Source organism: Delphinus delphis, chromosome 12, assembly GCF_949987515.2.
Source record: "Delphinus delphis chromosome 12, mDelDel1.2, whole genome shotgun sequence".
NCBI lineage: Eukaryota > Metazoa > Chordata > Mammalia > Artiodactyla > Delphinidae > Delphinus > Delphinus delphis.
Genome location: NC_082694.2, coordinates 38,067,542 through 38,078,166, shown reverse-complemented (window position 1 = coordinate 38,078,166; position 10,625 = coordinate 38,067,542). Strand labels below are relative to the sequence as shown.

General features: G+C 47.9%; 1 protein-coding gene across 2 annotated transcripts in view; it reads left to right on the top strand.

The window, feature by feature from the left end:
- The first annotated feature begins 3,932 nt into the window (after nucleotides 1-3,932).
- The window catches only part of B3GNT2 (UDP-GlcNAc:betaGal beta-1,3-N-acetylglucosaminyltransferase 2), a 161,712-nt gene continuing 155,019 nt past the window's right edge, over nucleotides 3,933-10,625 (top strand). For both annotated transcript variants that reach the window (XR_009521444.1, XM_060026516.1), the window contains exon 1: nucleotides 3,933-4,181. The gene's annotated coding sequence lies outside the window, so the exon portion shown is untranslated. The remainder of the gene's footprint in view (nucleotides 4,182-10,625) is intronic.

The following is a 10,625-nucleotide window of genomic DNA, read 5'->3' as shown; positions in this document are numbered from 1 at the left end:
TCAACCTTCTCACCTTCTGCAATGACTGTGTCAAACGTTCTCCATTCTCTTCAAATCCCTCATCTCTCTTGCCCTACTCCCAGTCTCCTCCCCAGAGTAAGAGGAAGGCATCAGGTGGAGGGATTCAACGTCCCATACCAAACCTGCCTGGTTCAGTTGACCTCCAACTGCGCCCTGGCTGTTATAATAGAGGAGGTGGCCTCCTGCATGAGGTCAGCCTTTCCACCCAGATTCTGGTTCCATCCTCTCCCATGGTCACAGGAACCACGTTTATTGTCCATTATCCTTCCCCTGCTGTACCTTTCTCTTCCTCTTCTCTATAAGGTCTTCCCCATCGGCATTTAAACCCATTCAATTTATTCTACCCTAAAATTAATAAATATAAACTAAGATAAACCCACTGGTGACAAAACATTCTTTTCCAGCTATTTCTATCTCTGACCCTTCACAGTCAACCCTTTCAAGATTTGCCTGTAGTCAGTACCTTTCTCCATTTCTCCACTTCTCACGCACTTTTCAATCCACTCCAGTTTATCTTTCATCCCTTCACTCCACCCTTGGGTCTCTCCGCCATTTTGAGTGTTGTTGGCTACTGCCTCTTTACAACATATCCTTTCCCTGGCTCCATGACCCCACTTCCCAAACTCCTAGGTTTTGTTTTTTTCCTGCCTTTCTGGCTGCTCCTTCACCTCTGCCAGATAGTTTGCCTCTGGCCAGCCTTTAGATAAGGGCTCATCAGGCTCAGTCCTAGGCCCTCTTCTGATAGAACTCTATACTCTCCTAGGACACCATCTCACTCTCGGGACTTTATTGCTGCCTTTACACCAGCTACTTCATCCCCAGCCTCTCCACAGAGAACCAGACCCTACAGCCAAACATCTACTCAGCATCTCCACTTGGACATCTTACAGGCATCTCAAACCCACCTTGACCAAATGTGAACCTTGGCAAGGTTTTCTCAATCCTCTTTCCCTGAGGGTCCCCCAACTCAGAAAACGGCACCACCATCCATCTGGTTGAAGAAGCAGAGACCTGGGACTTCTCCTTGATTCCTCCCTAGCCAAACAATCACCAGGTCTTGTTGGTATCTACTTCTCTCCATTTGCTCAACTGCTTAGACAAACAGCCCTTTCCCTTATATTACAGCAGCAGCTTCCTAACTGTCCCTCCACCCCCTCCTCCCCCTTCCCTATTCATTCTTCACATTGCAATCAGGGTGATCTTACTGAAAATGGTACAGTACACCCTGGATGATCTAGTCTCTGCCTACCTCTCCAACATCCTCCTCAACCACACCCCCCTTCGTAGTGTGAACCTGCCAGGAACTCTTTTCCACTCGCCTCTCCTCTTTGCCTGAGTAAATCCTGCTCACCCTTCAGAGCTCAATGTCACCTCCCCTTGGACTCCCCAGACAAATGGTCCCTCTACCTTGCACTCCCTTTGGCCAATATCACAACTGTAATTATACAATTGATAGTGCATTTAATTGCTAAGTTCCTTTCTCTCCAGCTAAACTGTGAGCTCCAAGAGGGAAGAGTGTGTCTGCTACACACTCTTCACCACTTCAGTGCCTAGCCCTGTGCCATGCACCTAGTAGGTGGTCAACACATATTTGTTAAATAAATGAACAGTACATCTTTACCTACTCATGATGGACCAAGAGCAGAGACTGCAGCCAAATGTGCATTTAGCATGGAGTAATTTAGCGGAATAGTGGAATTCAGCATTGAGTAATTCCCCCAAAGACACAGTGTAACATTTACAGATACACTCCCAGCTGCATTAATTAATGGCACTATGAAGAGAATGCCCTTATTTTTTAATTTCAGGGCCTGGGCAGCTTTTGGCAGCTGCAGAGGATACAGCTTAATTTCCTTGTTGGTTGCCAGCTGACATTGTAGCAGTTCCTTTACTAAAACCCCTTGGCTGGCAGTCCGTGAAAGTATGTCTGTGGCTAGTGCGAGTGCATTTAAAGGGAAGGCATATGTGTAGAAACAATATACTGATCTGATGGCAGAAAAAAATCTTCAGATGTCAGTCTTGTCCCCTCACAGCGTTTAAAGATCAGAAGAGCTGCCAGAGATATTTTTATTTAAACCAAGGAACACGGACTCAGGATTAATTATTTTGACACAGAATGAAAGACTCAGGCTTCATTTGTTTATTAATTTATACACTCTGAAGAGTTCTTAAAAGAATTTCTAATATCTTTATTTCTTTAAATCTGTTTCATTAGTTTTCTAAATTATGAGAGTTAATATAACTGGAAAAAAACCTCAAAGTCAATAAGGGTATAAAACTCATCTCCCCTCCTTCTGAAACCCCAATCCCACATCTGGGGTAATGGTGGTTAACAGCCTGTCTGTATCTTCCAGATGTTTTTCTATGAGTACACAAAAATCTGACTGTTTGGACTTTACATCCCAGTCTTAGGAGAATCATGTGATCAACATAAAAGCAAAAAGGACTGAAGGCTGCAAATCAAAACTTTCCCAGATCTGACTCAGAATTCGTTTCTAGAGGACCGCACCCACGTGGCTCAGTGCATCCAGCAGTGCATCCACCTGCTCTTCCTTTTCGCTGAGTTTGGATTAAGTGCCCATAGTTGAGTAGGCTGAGCTCAAAGGTGCCTGAAATGACTACTTTAGCAATTCCTTCTCTTTCAACTAATTCCGCCTCAGAAAGCCTTCTGAAAAATGCAAATAATTGAGGGTGTGGTGTTCTTAATTCCTTAGTCTGATTATCTAAAGGGGCTTGCTTTCTTCGTGTAGAGATAAATACCAAGAGACGGGGGAGCTTTCAAGTGCGCCTCTGGCCAGGCTTACCTCCTGGCGGAGCGCAAGGGAAACGAGCTGACTGCACTGCACTGGGCCTTTCAGGCCAGGGCAACCTCTCCATCCGGTCGTGCGAGGCTTACCTGGGGCCCTCAAAGCTGTGTCAACAGCAACTTGGACTCACCTAAGAATGCAGTGCTCTGGCGAGCCGGCGGGGGCGCTGGGATAGGAGGGTGCGTCGTGGTCCCCGGAATTCCCGCGGCTGGGTGTGGTTAGCGCCAAGCCCCCATCCTGCGGTGGGAATGTATGTCACAGTTCAGCCATTAAGGCTGCACCTAGGTATCCGCCCTGTCCCTTGGGCCGCGGCGCGGGTTCGAGGCCGAGCGTCTGGGCATCTTGCGTTTCTGGCTTCCCGAGACTCGCCTGGAACCTCGAGGAAACCCTCTACAGGACACCACAATGAGAACTAAAACCTCTCTCCCCATGTTCTGGGAGGCTTCATAAAACCGAAGATGGCGTGGCAGTGTCAAGTAGGTGTCATTTGGGCACCTAAGAGGTGGCGGCAGCTACTGGATGGGCAGAGAGCAATGGTCAAGTCCCATTTTGGCTCCGGTTCCCCGTAGCTACCCCCATCTTCCATGGTGAAACCCTGGGTTTTGCGGAGACACATCTGCCCAAGCACTTGGCGGCCGGGGTTCGGTCTAGGACCCGTCACAAACTGACTCCGGCCAGAAGACGCCACTGGAGTCCTCACCAGGCCATGTGCTTAGTTTCCCAACATCAGATGTACTGCAGGAGGGGCGACAAGAGGGATTAAGCTTAGACTGGAGTTGGAAAATAGTTCTTTTGAACTTCAAGCCGCCCTTTTCCCCCGACGGTCTAGTTCTCGGGGTTCCCTTCCCCCAGTTTAAGCCTTTGCTTCCCAGGTGAGGGCCCGGAGGGTCCCCGGATGCCAAGAGGAGCACCAGCCTGCTCCGGTACCGCGCGTCCACCGCCCGACAAACTGGAGCTGTGCTTGCCCCGAACTTGGGGCGCGAGGCGGCGGGCCGGGCGGGGCGGTGACGTAAGGGGCGGTGCCGGGCCTGATTGGCCCGTGGGGCGGGGGCGGGACCGGGCCGGGGCCGGGGAGCCCTGAGGCGGCGACGGCGGCGCCGGGAGCCGGAGCCGGAGCCGGGAGTGAGGCGCAGCGGCTGAGGCGGCAACAAGTGCCGGAGCTGAGCCGAGCCGGGGCCAAGCCGAGGCGGAGCCGTCCTGCCGCAGACACCACCCGGCCGCCCATCGCGGGCGCAACGCATGGAGCGAGAGCGGCGGCGGTCGCCGGGCTGAGCCGCGCGGAGCGGCCGGGACGTGGATGCAGCCGCGATCTCCCGCCCCCGCCCCGCTGAGCAGGAGCTGCTCCCGGACAAGGTAGGGCCGGGCGGGTGTGCACTCCCGCCGCCTCCCTCCTCCCCAGGCAGGCTCTGCGCCCTCTTACCTCTCTGGTCCCCGGCTCCCCCTCCACTGGCCCATCCTCTTTCCCTCCACAGCCCCGTTCCTCGCCGGTTCCGGCTTCGTACTGGCGCCCCAGAGCAGGAAACAGTCTCTAGGTGGCTCTTGCGGCGTTTAGGCGTCCCGGTCCTCCCCCTCGGCCCCCCCGCCACCTTCCTTACCCTAGAGGAAGAGGATAACGCAACCCGCGGCAGCCTGTCTTTTGAGCTTCCTGCCCCACTCCACATTCCCCCCCCCGGGACCCGGGAACTGGGAACATCTCCGCCTCCCCGCTGCACCCCAACTTCCGGGGGAGCGCGCGTCGGGGTGATGCAGGCGTTGGGAAGGGGCGTCTGAGGCCTGGCGTCCTCATCTGGGTTGCACAGACGTTTTGGGGAGGGGGCCCTGCTGGATTTCGCGTTACACCCCCGCACCCCACCCTCGCACTGCGCTGCCTGCCGTGCCGCATGGGGAGATCAGGTGTTCTGTGAGCTACAGGGCCGCCAGCAGTCGCTCCCCAGCCCCATCCGCCTGCCAATGCCACCTCAGGGTCCCTAAAGGCTGGTTTCTGTGAAACTTAGAAAGAACCTTTTGCTTTGACCTCTACAAAAATATTCCACACCGCCCGCGTTGAATGATTAACCCGGCTACTTGACCGAAACCTGGGGAGGGGGAAGGGTGGGTGCTGCGGGAGCGTGCCTAGCCGGCCTCTGCGAAACACCTGGAGTGGAGGGTTGACGTGGGGGGCTGCTCGGGGCGGACTCCTCTAGGGCTGCGGGCGCGGGTCCTGACGGCTGCCCCGGGACGGCAGGCGGACCCTTCTGGAGGCAATAAAACTAAGTCACCTTAATTTCTAGGCCACAGTGCTTTCCACTCAGGGCTGGGGAGCCGCAGAACCTACTGGCTCCCCATCAAGTGGGGAGGAGCAGCCGAGATACTCCCCACAAGTGTCAGAGCGTGAAAGCTCATCTCTGAAAATAATATATACGTTTTAAACCTGATTTGTTGAGGAGGCTCCCTCTCCTTCTTAAAACGTAGGGGTGGTATGTTTGTCTTTTCTCTCCTGCCCCCCATGGCCTCCTGAACTTCCCCAACTTCGTAGAACGGTAGTTTGGAACAATTATACCATATTCTCTTGCCGCTCCCCTGTTGGAGCCTTGCTGTAGATTTCAGATTGCAAAGCCAGTTGGTGAATATGGGCTTCTACTTGTTAAAACAGATCCTTCCAGTGTAATTTTGCTCCGGGGAGGTAATGGGTTGGTTAAAGAGGTGGCCGACAGGGCCAAGAATGGGACTAGGAAGGCGGGGACCCAGCCCAATCCTAGGGCTCTCAACCCAAGCCATTGCGTGGTCTCCCCCAGGTGTTATCTGACAGCTGCCCCAGAAGGAGGATAGGGCTGGGCGGTCCCTTCTTCCCACTGCCCTAGTTCCCTCTTCTGTTTCTTTATTTAAAATTTTTATTTATACTTTTGGCTGCGTTGGGTTTTTGTTGGGGTGCGCCGGCTTCACATTGAGGTGACTTCTCTTCTTTCGGAGCACGAGCTTTAGGCTCGCAGGCTCAGTAGTTGTGGCACGTGCGCTCCGTAGCTGTGGCTTGCGGGCTCTAGAGCGCAGGCTCAGTAGTTGTGGCGCAGGGGCTTAGTTGCTCCGCGGCATGTGGGATCCTTCCGGACCAGGGTTCGAACCCAGGTTCCCCTCACTGGCAGGTGGATTCCCAACCACTGCGCCACCAGGGAAGTCCTTTCTGTTTCTTTTAAATAGAGGTTATCAAGACTGGTGGAATTTGGGAGAATGTTACACAGAGTCCCTGTGCTCTTAAACCAGATTGGATTTTAAGACCAGGGAAGTTAGGGAGCCCTATACTTGAGTAAACCTTTTCCTACTGCCAGGCCTTTACAAATGTCTTTATCTTTAGATCTGCCATTAGGAAGTACTTTTTCAGTTTGGGATACTGCTTTTTCCCTTGGGAATCTTCCTGCAATAGGGGCTCACTGCTCTTCATTTAGTTTTTGTGCAGATGGCATGTGTATGATGCAGGCCTAATTCTCCGTAAGAGTTCTGAGTTCCCACCTTCACTGTTCACTGGTCTTGATTCCGCCACATACTGTTCCGTGACCTTGGACAAGTTGTTTATCATCCCTGCCTCATTTTCCATGTCTGGTTTTGGGATGGTAGTGTCTGGTCTACAGGATTGTTTTTGAGGACAAATAGGATAATGTTTGCCAAACTCCTAGCTGTGCATCATGGGGGGTGGGGTTTAAGAAGTGCTTAATAAGTGATGGTCATTGTGTAATCAATATAGAAGTTCCTCCAGGCACCAACTTCCCCTTACCAACAACAGTAACCATTTAGATTTGTTGGAAACTGAAATCAGCCAAATTTGGCAGATGGCAGATAGTTTTTAAAATCCAGGGAATGAGGTAATCTTTTGAGGAAAATAAACATAATATGCTTGTAAAAATTATGATTTGGTTTTTTTTCCTGGGTTTCCTGGATGGAGAGTTGAGTATATATAGGTGGCTTATAATTTTGAAAATTTCCTTGTTTTAAAAAAAACCCACAATTTAGATTTCTCTAATTCTAAGATACTAAAGGTTTGCTAAAAATAGGAAAGTGGAACTGATAATTCGTGGTGGATTTTTCACTGTACAGTTTGCCCAGATGCATGGCTTAAAAAAAAAAAAGTTACATTAGGAAATGAATGAGAACCCAAAAAAGTTAAAATCGTTTTGCTTTACCCAGTGCATTGTTGGTATAAAGCTAAGATGTTCTGGATACAAATGTGTGGGGCTTTTTCAGCTGATGCAGGGATAAGTGAATCCTTTGTTTCTCAAACTTTGAAACTGTAGGAGAGGAAAACTTTTCTCTTTTTCCCCTCCAAGTTCTTTGGCTGATCTAATAATTAAGTTGACATAAGACAGATTAATTGGAGAAAAACAAATTTCATATGTACAAGGATAAAAATATATGACTCAAAGAAGTGACCAAAGCAGGCAGCTTTCGTACCTTTTAAAGAGACAAGGAAACAAATACATTTGTGAAGAATTGACAAAACAAAGGGGTTTGGGTTTAGGGTGACTGATGAGTGAAGAAGTAACAAGGTTTGTGCAGGCTTCTCAGCCCTGAATTCCCTATCTCTGGTGATAAGAATGCCTTCTACCCTCCTGGTGCAGGGGAGGGTACCTTCCTACGGAAGATTTATCTCCTGTTTTCAGGGGGACAAAGGGGAATCAGAATGTCCTTACACTGGCTGTTTTCTCAAGTAACTTTAATTCAAAATAATCATTGTGTCAAAGTGACATATCTTGGGGTGGCATATTCTGCTCCCCTTTTAATGTTTTCTGACAATGCTGTTTTTTTTTGTTTTTGTTTTGTTTTGTTTTCCCCTCCAACCATAATTTAGGAATGCTGAACCAGGACTGTGAATGTACTTAAAACACACTCTGTTCTTAACATACAGGTTTTTTTTTTTTTTGACAGTTTTATTGAGCAGTTTGTTAAGGACTTTAAAAATTAATAAATATAAATGGTTACTTTTATAAACATTGAAATTCTTGCATCTGGGATAATATTTGGTTATGTAATCTTGCGCATGCCCCATAGTGGTGCATAAGTTATCAATACTGAAAAATTCTCATAAAGGCCTTTTGGTCTTATATGCAAATGCTCAGGAGAAACTAAAATCATTTCGGTCAATTGCCTGGCACTTTTTTGTTGTTGTTGTTGGGAGTAGGAGTTTATTAATTAATTTATTTATTTTTGCTGTGTTGGGTGTTCGTTTCTGTGCGAGGGCTATCTCCAGTTGTGGCAAGCGGGGGCCACTCTTCATCGCGGTGTGCGGGCCTTTCACTATCGCCTCTCGTTGCGGAGCACAGGCTCCAGACGCGCAGGCTCAGTAGTTGTGGCTCACGGGCCTAGTTGCTCCGCGGCATGTGGGATCCTCCCAGACCAGGGCTCGAACCCATGTCCCCTGCATTAGCAGGCAGACTCTCAACCACTGCGCCACCAGGGAAGCCCTGCCTGGCACTTTTGGTGTGTACAGAATGTTAAAACATGAATTAAACTGGGCTCTGAGTTTGAAGGTTGGATTTCTTGGCTTGCATACTCAAAAGCACCCAGTAAAGACCATACACCCAACAGGTGTGGATCCAGCTGTCCCTCCCCACTTCTCCAAAGGTGGTAAAACTGTAACTAGGTGCTTGCCAAATATGTCTCCAAATTGTGGATGAATAAATTCCTCTCTCAGGAGAGGCAATTACCGCTTGACTAAGAGGTATATGTATGTGTGGGGTGAGGCTTTGAGCGAATTGATGTAATGATTTCATCATCACCAGCTGATGATGAGGCTTTGCTAGTCTGAACAAAGCTTTGATGGGAAGAACTTTCTACTCGATGGAGAATTTGTTATTAGGGCATATGTGGCACAATCACCTTACTGCTGGGAAAAGTTATTTGAGTTTTCGGTTTGTTATAACTCTGCTTTGAGATTTTTACACTCACTGTGTTGCCTCTACTGTGAGATTTATGCACTTTGCCCACCAGTTTTGTCTTGCCTTTTCTTAGTTTTTGTAACAAAATTCAAACTTCCTTTGAGGGTCAACATTGTTGATAAAATTATAATGTATGTCTTGAAATATTTTGTGTAGTTTTATTTAGGTACTTCCATAGGTAACTCTTAAGAATTTTTTTTTTTTTTCCCGGTACGCGGGCCTCTCACTGTTGTGGTCTCTCCCGTTGTGGAGCACAGGCTCTGGACATGCAGGCTCAGCGGCCATGGCTCACGGGCCCAGCCACTCCGCGGCATGTGGGATCTTCCCAGACCAGGGCACGAACCCGTGTCCCCTGCATCGGCAGGCGGACTCTCAACCACTGCGCCACCAGGGAAGCCCATTAAGAATTTTGTTACAAATTATTTTCTGTACATCTATGAACATTCCTTTAGAGCAAGGTTTAAAATTATTTTTATTCTGATGTGGCTACAGACAGGAAATTCCCAGTAGCAAGGAAATTGATACTTTCTACTTTTCATTCTGTGGCATTTAAAAATAAGCTTATTGTTCAGATGCCTTCACTCTGATGTGATTAGGGTGTACTTCACTTAATCAGAATGTTTTTAAAAAACTGATTATCTAAGAGAATCAATTCTAGAGTGTGGTCAGGTTCTGTCAAATAGTGGTATGATGGTTTAGTGGTTAAAGAACATGAACTTGGAGTCAATCAAATGAGGATTTTTTTTTAAAACTTGAGGCATAGCATACAGTAAAGTGTGTAAAGTGCACTAATATTAAGCGTGCAGCTCATGAATATGTGTCCAGCACCAGATCAAGAAGAAAACGTTTTCAGTACCTCAGAAGGTCCCTGTGCCCCTTTCCAGTCAGTCTCCAGCCCCTGAAGGGAACCATTATTCTGACTTGGTATATCATCTTAGATGTGCTGCATATCGTCATAGATTGGTTTTGCCTGTTCTTGAACTTCATGTAAGTGGCATTTCCAGAATCATAGAATGTGTAATCTTTTGTGAAACAGACCTGGATTTGAGTTCCATTTTGGCCACTTACTGTGTGACGGTGGCTACTGTGTGATAAATTACTCTAAGCCCGTTTCCTCATTAGTGAAATAGGGGAGATAATCTAGCTCAGATTTGCTAAGAAAATTAATTTGATCATGCACCTAAAATACCTAGCACTGTGCCTGACATACACACAGTGCCTTTGTCCCCCTTTTATTTCTTTAAAAAGATGGTAACTAAAGCAAATGTATCTTCTGTGTTTTAATATGCTATTTCACTATAAAAAGTTGTGTAGGTCTTTTATTGAAAGTTAGAAGCCAAATCTTTGTTGAGTCAACGCTTTGTTGATGTAGCATCAGCTTAAATAAGACATATTATTTGTTGATAGTTGATCCCCTGTTTTTGTTTTTTTTTTCGGTACACGGGCCTCTTACTGTTGTGGCCTCTTCCGTTGTGGAGCACAGGCTCCAGATGCGAAGGCTCAGCAGCCATGGCTCACGGGCTCAGCCGCTCCGCGGCATGTGGAATCTTCCCGGACCAGGGCACGAACCCGTGTCCCCTACATCGGCAGGCGGACTCTCAACCACTGTGCCACCAGGGAAGCCCGATCCCCTATTATTTTTAATTGAGATTTCCTCTGTAAGTCATAAAATGACAGTCATTGAAATGTTCCATTTAGAGCTGATTGGTCACCTGTGTGATGTGAGCTAAGGTGCAGTGATGACAGCTAGTTTACACGTGTTTATGAAACCCATGGAAGAGTTTAATTTAGATAAGCGGCATCAGTAAGTGCCCAGGATGCCCAGAACAATGTTTTACTACTTTATGTTTTGTAAAATAATTATTTCAGAAGTGAAAACACAGGGTCAGTTGTT